The 11,808-nt window shown below is 39.1% G+C and overlaps 1 long non-coding RNA gene across 1 annotated transcript in view; it reads left to right on the top strand.

Moving 5' to 3' along the window:
• The window catches only part of LOC140848891 (uncharacterized), a 59,157-nt gene that overhangs the window by 1,078 nt on the left and 46,271 nt on the right, over nt 1-11,808 (top strand). The window lies entirely within an intron of this gene.

Here is an 11,808-nt window from a genome sequence, read left to right as displayed (position 1 = left end):
CTGAACTTAAACTGTCCATTCATTATGTGAATAATTTCCATTCAGCCAATCACAGGGTACTGGGGCTGAAAAGGAGCTGTGAGCCAGGTAATCAGTTGAGTCACAGCTGGGATTAAAAATAATAATAATAATAATAATAATAATAATAATAATAATAATAATTCATGGAATAGAAAATGCATTTAGGAAATAAATATTCTTTCACAAAATATTTGTTTCAGTTACATATGTATGTATGTATTATTAACCAGATCACAATATAAAATGCTTTGAGTCAGGTCGAAAAGGTTTCAAAGGCATGGAATCTGACACCTCACATCGCACAGATGGGCAGAAGCTAGCTCAAGATTACAAGAAGCTAGCTCTCCTCATTTTTCACAGCAATGGGCAGAGTAGCAAATATGCAATGGCTTGGGATTCCCCAATTCTTCCATCCCTTGCTTTGGATGTGTAGGGGTTAAACCATGAGTATCAGGAGATCTGGGCTCAAGTCCGACCTCTCCCCCTTTCTCACTTTTTCTCTCATTGCTTTCAAGTTTCCTCTCTTCATCTTGGCCAGCTCCTTGCCCTGCCTTTGACCTGGGGACTGGAGCCCCTGAGAGGGGTCAGATCTGGGTTTGCCCTTGAGAAACACGTAGGATGGTGAGGGAGTCACACAGATGGTCATCAGACAGGGCAGTGGAAGGGAAAAGGCAGAAACTGTGGCCACAGAGGGGTCACCATCTGAAGGAGCAAGGAAGTTTTGAGGGTGTCATGTCCTCAAGGGTCACAGTAAGGCCAAATATGAAAACTGTAGGGAATTGTTATTATCCTTCAGAAAAACCCCTCCCCTGAGCTGTGGATCTCTGCAAACTGGGAGCTGGATGGTGTGGGTTAATGGAAGTGCATTTGGTCTCCTTATTTATCAGACAGAGAGTATTGAGGAGGGGTAGAATCCTCCAGGAGAGAGGTCTCCTGGAGATTGTGGGGTTCAGCTGGGAGGCAGAAAGCACTCACATCTGGCTTTTGACAAAATAGGGAAGCTGCCAACAGTTTTCAAAACTTTTCCCGCCAAGAATTTGTTCCTCCCAATTACCCTGTGGGGTGGGCCAAGCTGGGTAATTATGGCCCCGAGAGAAATGACAAGTCCAAAGTCATATAATAGTCAATGGCCCAGGCAGGACTGGTGCCCATGTCTGTCTAGCCAAGGATCCCCTTTGGCAGTGTGATGAAGACTTATGGGCTCCTATTCAGAAGATTTTTTTTTATTAAGGTATCATTGATATACAATCTTAGGAAGGTTTCACATGTGCAACATTGTGGTTATTACATTCACCTATTATCGAGTCCCCCACCCCCAACCTGCCTTGGTCACTGTTCATCAGCATAGCAAGATGCACAGAATAACTACTTGTCTTCACTGTGCTACACTGCCTTCCCTGTGACCGCCACACACACCATGTGTGCCAATCATAATGCCCCTCAATCTCCTTCTCCCTCCCTCCCTACCCGCCCTCCCCCATCCCTCCCCTTTGGTAACCAATAGTACCTTCTTGGAGTCTGTAAGTCTGCTGCTGTTTTGTTCCTTCAGTTTTGCTTCGTCGTTATACTCCACAAAGGAGTGAAATAATTTGGTACTTGTCTTTATCCGCCTGGCTTATTTCACTGAGCATAATACCCTCTAGTTCCATCCATGTTGTTGCAAATGGTAGGATTTGTTTTCTTCTTTTGACTGAATAATATTCCATTGTATATATGTATCACATCTTCTTTATCCATTCATCTATTGATGGACACTTAGGTTGCTTCCATTTCTTGGCTATTGTAAATAGTGCTGCAATAAACATAGGGGTGCATATGTCTTTTTGAATCTGGGATCTTGCTTTCTTTGGGAAAATTCCTATGAGTGGAATTCCTGGGTCAAATAATATTTCTATTTTTAGTTTTTTGAGGAACCTCCATATTGCTTTCCCAGAAGAATATTTTTAACTACAAAAAGTAAATTACTTAGGACTACCAAGGATACCAATTGTATAGAATCATTATCAAAATATTTATTTAGCAAATTAGCTCTTTTTAACATATTAAATAACAGGTCTATAGATTGGTCTATTAACTACCATAATTTTGAGGAGGTGAAGGAATGTAAACAGTATTACGGATATTGCTGCCATAAGGTAATACAAAAAGATCTATGATTTCTACTGGTGGCGAAGTGACTGGTACTGCTTATATTACTGTGATTTGTTGCTTACATGCATAATAGAAGAAAATGCAAATTTCAGTTAGAGGTTTGTGAAAACAAGGATGTGATTTTTTCCATCCAACTTTGTGACTGCCTCCCTTCTCCCAGCTCTACCTGGGGACTCCCTGGGCTCTGTGGACTCTGCTAAGATCCTCTAGCTCTCCTGGTCATACTTCTCTCCTGCTTGTTCTTTCAGCATGTGTATCATGCTCCTTCCTTGCAGATACTTATTGTAGATGTACTCAATGCCAGGAAGTTTCTTATCTTGATTATTACATAGTCCTTGAAAACTTCCTTTGAGCTAGGTGCTATTCTATTTTGCAAAGCAACTGAGACTCTGGGAGGTTAAGTGATTTACCCAAAGCCACACAGCCAGTAACTGGTCAGAGTCCTGTACCACTGACTCTTTCCCTCCCAGCTGAGGTCTGGGGCCCAGAGTCTCTAACAGCAGAAGGGAAGGAAAGTATATGAAGAAAGGGTATTCGGGGAGAACTCGTGTTTATGGAACTAGAAATTGTGCTCTGTGTTTTTCATCATCTCTTTTAGTCCTCACAACCACCCAGTGCAGTATTACTCTCCCCATTAAAGAAATTAAATAACAAAATGCATACATATTCATTATAAAGCAAATTAGAAATTACAAAGTAAAAGTAAAAATAAAAATCACCCATAATCTCACCACAGAAAAATATCTATTAAAATACTTTGCTATGGTGTCTTCCAGACATACACATACTCCTTTATGGATAGGAAAACTGAACACAGAGAGGTTAAGTAGCTTGTCCATTGGATAAACAAGGAATAGTTCATCACCTGCCGTGTGACCTTAGGCCCATCACTTACCTTCTCTGCTTTAGGGCAGTAGTTAGGATTACTGGAGATGCAAGAGCTGACTCCTGGAACCTGGCAAGCCATAACTGGAAGTCCCTTGTGCGTGGCTCTCAAAACAGTGCCTCTAGCCTCGGCAGCCCAGTCTTCTTAGGGAGGGTCTGGAAAGCAACGCCCCTCACTGTTGGGGGGCGAGTAGCCTTGGGACCTCAGTCATTGCAAGCAGAGAACCTGGGCGCAACCTGCAGTTGAGCACTCGGTTCCGCTGGCCGCGCTGGGCGGTGCGTGCTGTCCGCTGTGAGTCACTGGACTCTGGACGCGGCTGAGAGCCAGCAGTTCCACTCCCCCGGCCCTACTGTCCCCGCTGTGCATGCCCGACCTCCTCCAACGTCCCGCACCTAGGTGTGAGTTGCCTTCTCATTTTCTTAAAGGTGATCTTAAAAAAGGAGGAATAAAAAATTTTGATAGTCCAGCTTACCACTTTTTTCTATTGAGATTAGTGCTTTCTGTGTTTTAGCTAAATAAAATTTGCCTACCCTAATATGGCAAATATTTTTCTTTTGTTTTCTTCTAGAAGTTTTATAGCTTTAGCTTTTATGTTTATGTCTCTGATCCATTTTGAGTTAATTTTTGTGGCTGGTATGAAGCAAGAGTTGAAGTTCACCTATTTTTGTTTTCATATATATATTTCTATATATATATATATTATTGAAGTGTTACTGATATACAATCTTGTGTTGGTCTCAAATGTGCAATGCAGTGGTTCAACAGTTACCCACATTATCAAACCCTCACCCCCTCTAGTGCGGTTACTATCTATCAACATAGAAAGATGTTACAGAAACATTAACTATATTCTCCATGCTCTACTGCTGTCCCCATGACCAACTTATATTGTGATTGCTAATTATTGTTCCCCCTTATCCTCCTGCCCCTTTGCCCAACACAACCCTCCCCCTTGGTAACCACTAGTCACTTCTCAGTGTCTGTGAGTCTACTGCTGTTTTGACTTTGTATTTTGCTTTGTTTTTATATTCCGCAAATAAGTGAAATCATATGGTATTGTCTTTCTTTGTGTGGCTTATTTTCACTGAGCGTATTACCCTCTAGATCCATCCATGTTGTTGCAAATGACAGGATTTCTTTTCTTTTTATGACTGAATAATATTCCATTGTGTGTATGTACCATCGATTCTTTATCCATTCACCTACTGATGGACACTTAGGTTGCTTCCATATCTTGGCTATTGTAAATAGTGCTGCAATAAACATAGGGGTGCATACATCTTTTTGAATCAGGCATCTTGTTTTCTTCAGGTAAATTCCTAGGAGTGGAATTTCTGGGTCAAATGGTATTTCTATTTTTAGTTTTTTGAGGAATCTCCTTACTGCTTTCCAAAGTGGTTGTGCCCACTGACATTCCCTCCAACAGTATAGGAGGGTTCCCATTTCTCTGTATGCTTGCCACCACTTGTTATTTCTTGCTTTTGGGGTAATGGCCATCCTTACTGGTGTGAGGTGATATCTCACTGTGGTTTTGATTTGATTTGCATTTCCCCCAATGATTAGTGATGTGAAGCATCTTTCCATGTGCCTGTTGGCCATTTGTATTTCTTCTTTGGAGAAGTGTCTATTCAGCTCCTCTGTCCATTTTTTAATCAGGTTATTTGTTTTTTGGGTATTGAGTCATATCAGTTCTTTGTATATTTTGGATGTTAATCCCTTATTAGGTGAGTCATTTGTGAATATATTCTCCCATACTGTAGGCTGCCTTTTTGTTCTGCTCATAATGTCCTTTGCTGTACAGAAACTTTTTAGTTTAATGTAGCCCCACTAGTTCATTTTTGCTTTTGTTTCCCTTGCCTGAGGAGATGTGTCCAGGAAAAAGTTGTTCATATTTATGTTCAAGAGATTTTTGCCTAGGTTTCCTTCTAAGAGTTTTATGGTTTCATGGCTTAAATTCAGGTCTTTGATTCATTTCAAGTTTACTTTTGTGTATGGAGTTAGACAATAATCCAGTTTCATTTTCTTACATGTAACTCTCCAGTTTTCCTGCCACCAGTTGTTGAAGAGGCTGTCTTTTCCCCATTGTATATTCATGGCCTCTTTATATTAATTGTCCATATATGCTTGGGTTTATATCTGGGCTCTCTATTCTGTTCTATTGATCTATAGGTCTGTTATTGTGCCAGTAGCAAATTGTCTTGATTACTGTGGCTTTGTAGTGGAGCTTGAAGTTGAGGAGCATAATTACCCCTGCTTTATTCTTCTTTCTCAGGACTGCTTTGGCTATTCAGGGTCTTCTGTGGTTCCATATGAATTTTAGAACTATTTGCTCTAGTTTGTTGAAGAATGCTGTAGGTATTTTGATAGGGATTGCATTGAATCTGTAAATTGTTTTGGGCAGGATGGTTATTTTGACAATATTAATTCTTCCTATCTAAGAGCAAAGGATAGAGTTCCATTTTTTTGGTGTCTACTTTCTCTGTGAGTATCTAATAGTTTTCAGGGTATAGGTCTTTCACCTCCTTGGTTAGGTTTATTCCTAGGTATTTTATTCTTTTTGGTGCAATTGTAAATGGAGTTGTTTCCCTGATTTCTCTTTCTTTTAGTTCATTGTAAGTATATAGGAGTGAAACAGATTTCTGTGTATTAATTTTTTATCCTGCAACTTTGCTGAATTCAGCTATTAGTTCTAATGGTTTTTTGGTGGAGTCTTTAGGGTTTTCTATGTATAATATCATGTCATCTGCAAGCAGTGACAGTTAACTTCCTCCTTACCAGTCTGGATGCCTTTTATCTCTTTGTGTTGTCTGAGTGTCATGGCTAGGACCTCCACTACTATGTTGGACATCCTTGTCTTGTTCCTGATCTTACAGGAAAAGCTTTCAGCTTTTCACCATTAAGTCTGATGTTAGCTGTGGGCTTGTCATATATGGCCTTTATTATGTTGAGGTACATTCCCACTATGCCCATTTTGGTGAGAGTTTTTACCATGATTGGATGTTGAATTTTGTCAAATGCCTTTCAGCATCTATTGAGATGATCACGCGATTTTATCCTTCTTTTCGTTAATGTGGTGTATGATATTAATGGATTTAGGAGTATTATACCATCCTGGCATCCCTGGAATAAATCCCACTTGGTCATGATGGATGATCCTTTTGATGTATTTTTGAATTCAGTTTGCTGGTATTTTGTTGAGTATTTTTGCATCTATGTTCATCAGGGATATTGGTCTGTAATCTACTTTTATTTTTGTGGTGTCTTTGGTTTTGGTATTACAGTGATGTTGGCCTCACAGAATGAATTTGGAAGTATTCCCTCCTCTTTGACTTTTTGGAAAACTTTAAGGAGGATGGGTATTAGTTCTGCTTTAAATATTTGTTAGAATTCAGCTGTGAAGTCATTGGGCCTTGGAATTTTGTTTTTTGATAGTTTTTGATTACCAATTTGATTTCATTGCTGGTAATTGGTCTGTTCAGATTTTCTGTTTCTTCCTGGGTCAGTCTTGGAAGGTTGTATTTTTCTAGAAATTTGTCCATTTCTTCTAGGTTGTCCAATTCATTGGCATACAAGTTTTAATAGTATTCTCCAATAATTTTTTGTGTTTCTCTGGTATCTGTTGTGATTATTCCTTTTTTTCTGATTCTGTTTATGTGTGTACAGTCTCTCTCTCTCTCTCTTTTTTTTTTTGATAAGTCTGGCTAGGGGTTTACCTATTTTGTTTATTTTCTCAAAGAACCAGCTCCTGATTTCATTAATTTTTTTCTATTGTTTTATTCTTCTTTGTTTTATTTATTTCTGCTCTGATCTTTATTTGTCCCTCCTTCAACTAACTTTGGGCTTCTTTGTTCTTCTTTAATTGTGAGTTTAGACTGTTTATTTTGGATTGTTCTTGTTTCTTGAGGTAGACCTGTATTGATAAGTACTTTCCTCTTAGAATTGCCTCCTCCATGACCCACAGATTTTGGGCTGTTGAATTTTGTTTTAATTTATCTCCATGCATTGCTTGATTTCTGTTTTAATTTGTTCATTGATCCATTGATTATTAAGAAGCATGTTGTTTAGCCTCCATGTGTTTGTAGATTTTTTTGTTTTCTTTGTGTAATTTATTTCTATTTTCATACCACTGTGTTCTGAAAAGCTGCTTGATAGAATTTCAATTTTCTTAAATTTATTGAGGCTCTTTTTTGTAGCCTAGTATGTGATCTATTCTGGGGAACATTCCATGTACACTTAAGATACGATGTGTATCCTGCTGCTTTTGGGGGGAATGTTCTGGAGATATCTGTTAAGTTCATCTGATCTAATGTATTGCTGTTTCCTTATTTATTTTCTGTCTGGTTGATCTGCCTATTCATGTGAGTGGCATGTTACAGTCTCCTAAAAATGAATCAGTTGCAGTCTATTTCCCTCTTAATTCTGTTAGTATTTGTTTTACATATTAGGTACTTCTATGTTGGGTGCATAGATATTTGTAATGGTTGTATCCTCTTGTTGTCTGATCCCTTCTTTGTCTGTTACTTTCTTTGTTTTGAAACCTATTTTGTCTGATATAAGGACTTCTTCTCCTGCTTTATTCTCCCTATTATTTACATGAAATATCTTTTTCTATTCCTTCACTTTTAGTCTGTGTTATGTCTTTGGGTCTGGAATGAGTCTCTTATAGGCAGCATGTAGATGTGTCTTGTTTCTTTATCCATTCTGCCCCTCTACATCTTTTAATTGGTGCATTCAGTCAATTTACATTTAAGGTAATTATTAACAGATATGTACCTATTGCCATTTTATTGTTTTCTAGCTGTTTTATAGCTCTTCTCTGTTGCTTTCTTCCTCTTTTATATTCTTCTCTTGTTATTTTATGCTTTTCTTTAGTGTTGTGATTGGATCTCTCATTTTTTAATTTTTGTATGTCTATTATAAGCTTTATTTTGTGGTTGCCAAAGTTCAAGGATAGCTTCATTACTATATAACAGTCTATCTTATATTGCTGATTATGCTAAAGGTACATTTCTTTTCTTCTTCTTCATCCTTCTCCACACTTTTTGTATTAGATGTCATAATCTGCACTTTTTGTGTATCCCTTGACTGATTTTATAGTTGACTTTGTTTCTTTTGTTTTGTTTTAATTTCATACTTGCTTGGTAATTAAGTGGTCTACTAACTTTACTGTGGGTTTATTTTCACTGGTGAAAGCTATTTAGCCTTAGGGACATTTCCATCTGTAGCAGTCGCTTTAACATATACTGTGAGGCTGGCTTAGTGGTGGATGTTTCCTTCAACTTCTGTTTATCTGGAAATTGTTTAATACTTGCTTAAAATTTAAATGATAATCTTGCTGGGTAGAGGATTTTGATTGGAGGTCCTTCTGTTTCAGTGCATTAAATATATCATGCCACTCCCTTTCTGGCCTGTAATGTTTCTGCTGAGAGGTCTGCTGATAGCCAGATGGAATTTCCTTTAAAAGTAATCTTTTTCTCTTTCTGGCTGTTTTCATCACTCTCTCTTATCCTTGATCTTTGCCATTTTAATTTTTATGTGTCTTGGTGTTTGTCTTCCTGGGGTTCCTTTTGTTATGGGATCTCTATCCTTCCATAACCTGAGTGTCTATTTCCTTCCCCACATTGGGGAAGTTTTCAACAATTATTTCCTCAAAGAGACTTTCTATTCCTTTGTCTCTCTCTTCTTCTGGTATCCCTATTATGCAAATATTCTTTCTTCATTTTGATTGGTCACACAGATCTCGTATCATTCTGTCATTCCTAGAGATCTTTTTTCTCTCTGTTGTTCACCTTCATTATGTTTCTGTTCTCTAATTTCCATCTCATTCACTGTCTCTCGTACCTGCAGTAATCCACTCTTAAATCCCTCCACTGTATGTTTCATTTCAGATACTGTATTCCTCAGCTCTGACTGGCTCTTTTTCAGGTCTTTTTATTCATTGAAGTCCTCCCTGAGATCTTGAATATTTTTCTGTGAGTATGTTTATAACTGTTATTTTGAAATCTTTATTAAGACTGGTGATCTCTGTTTCATTTAGCCCTCTTTCTGGGGTCCTGTCCTGTAGTTTTGTTTGGAACATAGTCCTCTGCCTCCTCATTTTGTCAGGGTTTCTGTGTTTCTTCCTTTGTATTAGATGGCTCTGCTATGCTTCCTGGTCTATAGAGTAATAGCTTTATGAAGAAGGTGTCCTATGGTGCCCAGAAGCTCAAGATTCTTTCGTCTCCAGTGCCTGGTTCTGCTTTGCAGGATACTCAGCTGTTGATATGCAGTAGGCAGGGCTGCCTTTCTGTCTGCCTTTTATAGTGGTCAAGCCACTGCCTTTGTGATCAGTGAAGTCTCTGCTGTGTTTGCTGTGGGTGGGGCTGCCCTCTGCCTGGCCTGCAGCAATGGCAGGGTTGCAGGGTTAATGGGGTGGGCAGGCTGATATGCAGCTCTGCCAGGGTCATATACACAGGACTGGGCTTGGACACCAGTAGGGATGAAGGAGCTCTTGGGGCAGGTACCTCTCTGGTTGGGATGAAATGGACCTGAGAAAGTTGGAAGAGTCTCCCTCTGCATTCTAGGCTGCAAAGTCTGATGCTGCTGTTGGACCAAGTGGGTTGGCTGGCAGTGAGTGCAGGGAGGAGCCTTGGGGCTGCGTTGACAGAGAAGGGGTGGAGCATTGTCCACCTGCCCTTTCTCCTGAGGAGAGAGCTTTGTCCAACCCTTACCCCTCTGGAATCCCTCTCACTGCTGGCAACTGTTTCAAACTACTGCCTCTGCTTTGGGTCTCAGGACTGGTGGGGCATGCCTGTTCTCCACAAGCAACTGGAGTCTCAGCCTCCCCATGTGTTCCACCTGTCCCTAGTGTCCAGCTGCACTAATCAACAGAACCCAGTGTAATTAATATGGGCTCATACTCCTGGAGCAGATCTCTAAGGCCAGATGTGCAGTGATCCTGGGTTCCTACACCCTCCCTACTCCATTCCTCTTTCTCCCACCTGTAGGATGAAATGGGAGAAGGGTTTGGGTCTCACTCAATCATGGCTTTGCCACTTTACCCTTTTCTGTGTGGACTTCTCTTCTTCCACAATTGTAGGTGGTCTGTTCTGCAGTCTTCAGGTCATTTTCAGATGTAGTTGTATTTGCTGTATTTTCTTCTTTTATGTGTTTTTTGGAAAGAGGTTTCCACCTTGCCTTCCTACTCCACCACCTTTTTCTCTGCCCTCCCTCTGAAGTTCACTTTTTACATATGGATATACAATTGTTCCAAAACCATCCTTTGGAAAGATTCTCTTTTTCCCATTGAATTAATTTGAATTAAACTTTGTCAAAACTCAGCTATCTATGTGTGGATTTATTTCTGGATTCTGGATTCTATTTTATTACTCTGAATCTATCCTTAAGCCAGTACCAGTCTGTCTTATTTTTCAAAATTGTTTTAGTAATTCTAAATTATTTGTATTTCAATATAAATTTTAGAGTAATCTTGTTAATCTCTGCCTAGAAAAGCCTGATAGGATTTTGCTTAGGATTACCATTGAATTAGTAGATGAGTTTATTGAGAATTAATATCTTGATGTTGAGTTTCCCAATCCATGAACATGGTATATCTCTTCATTTATTTAATTCTTATTTAATTTCAATCAGCAATGTTTTCTACTATTCTTTGTACAGTTCTTGTACATGTAGAAAATTTTATCCTTTTTCTTATTTTTGATGCTATTTAAATCACATTTTAATATGATTTTCAATTGTTTGTTGTTAGTATATAGAAACTATTTGTTTTTAATATTCATTTTGCATTCTGAAAACTTGCTAAATTCACTTATCAGTTCTAGTAGTTGTTTTATAGATGACAGGATTTTTTTAATGTTATACTGACATAAAAAACATAATCTACTCACAGATGTCTTACTTTTTCTTTCCAGTTGATGCCTTTTACTTCTTTTTCTTGTTTTATTATATAGTCTAGTATCTCAGTATGTCAAAGATAATTCTTTTCAGTTTTGGTGCAGAATTGTGCAATTCATTTTTCTCCACACTTGATTCTTTCCCACCACACACTTATCAACAGAGATTATCTGAAGGCTTTAACTGAAGTGTTGAAGTAGCACCAATGATTCCAGACTGACCTCTTAAAATCTGAATTTCCCCTACCTCTCCAACTATACTTGCCTCCTCTCTCCTATAGGAGGCCTGTGATTCAGCCAGTCTACCTGAGAAAGGAGCCTTCTTTCCTATGTTTATGCTTATGTAGTTCCCTGCTTTGGCTTATCTAAATCCTCTCCATTCTTCTAGGCCCAGCTTGAAGAAAACTCTCCTGCAGGAAGCCCTCTGTGACCAGCTCCTAGGGCACTGTTCCTTCCTGCAGTGTCTGCTGTCCTGACTGTGTGTACCACCAAGGACCCTCCTCTGTGTACCCTCATTTCACTTAGGAATCATATCTTGAGATTACAGCCTCTTCTAGGACAGAACTTGTACCTGCTTTAGGCCTGGTTTCATTACACTCAGCCTAGGGCCTAGTTCTCAAAAGCACAGCTGCTGTTTTGTGCCACTTTTGTTTCTTTGTGTGCCTTTATGCAAATCAGAAAAAGTGCCCCATCCTCTGGCCTGATGTAGCTCTATGCCAAATCAAGGCTGGGTTATTAGAGTTCAGGCCCTAGTTCAACTCCCACTCATTACTTCTGCTGGGCACCTTCAAAACCTGCATGGCTGTATGGGTCAGCCTTCTTCATGGGAGGAATTAGTAAATAAACAAATAATTCTGA

The sequence above is a fragment of the Manis javanica genome, chromosome 4 (genome assembly GCF_040802235.1).
Source record: "Manis javanica isolate MJ-LG chromosome 4, MJ_LKY, whole genome shotgun sequence".
NCBI classification, from domain to species: Eukaryota; Metazoa; Chordata; class Mammalia; order Pholidota; family Manidae; genus Manis; species Manis javanica.
The sequence above is the reverse complement of the archived record's forward strand: the minus strand, read 5'-3'. Positions and strand labels throughout refer to the sequence as shown.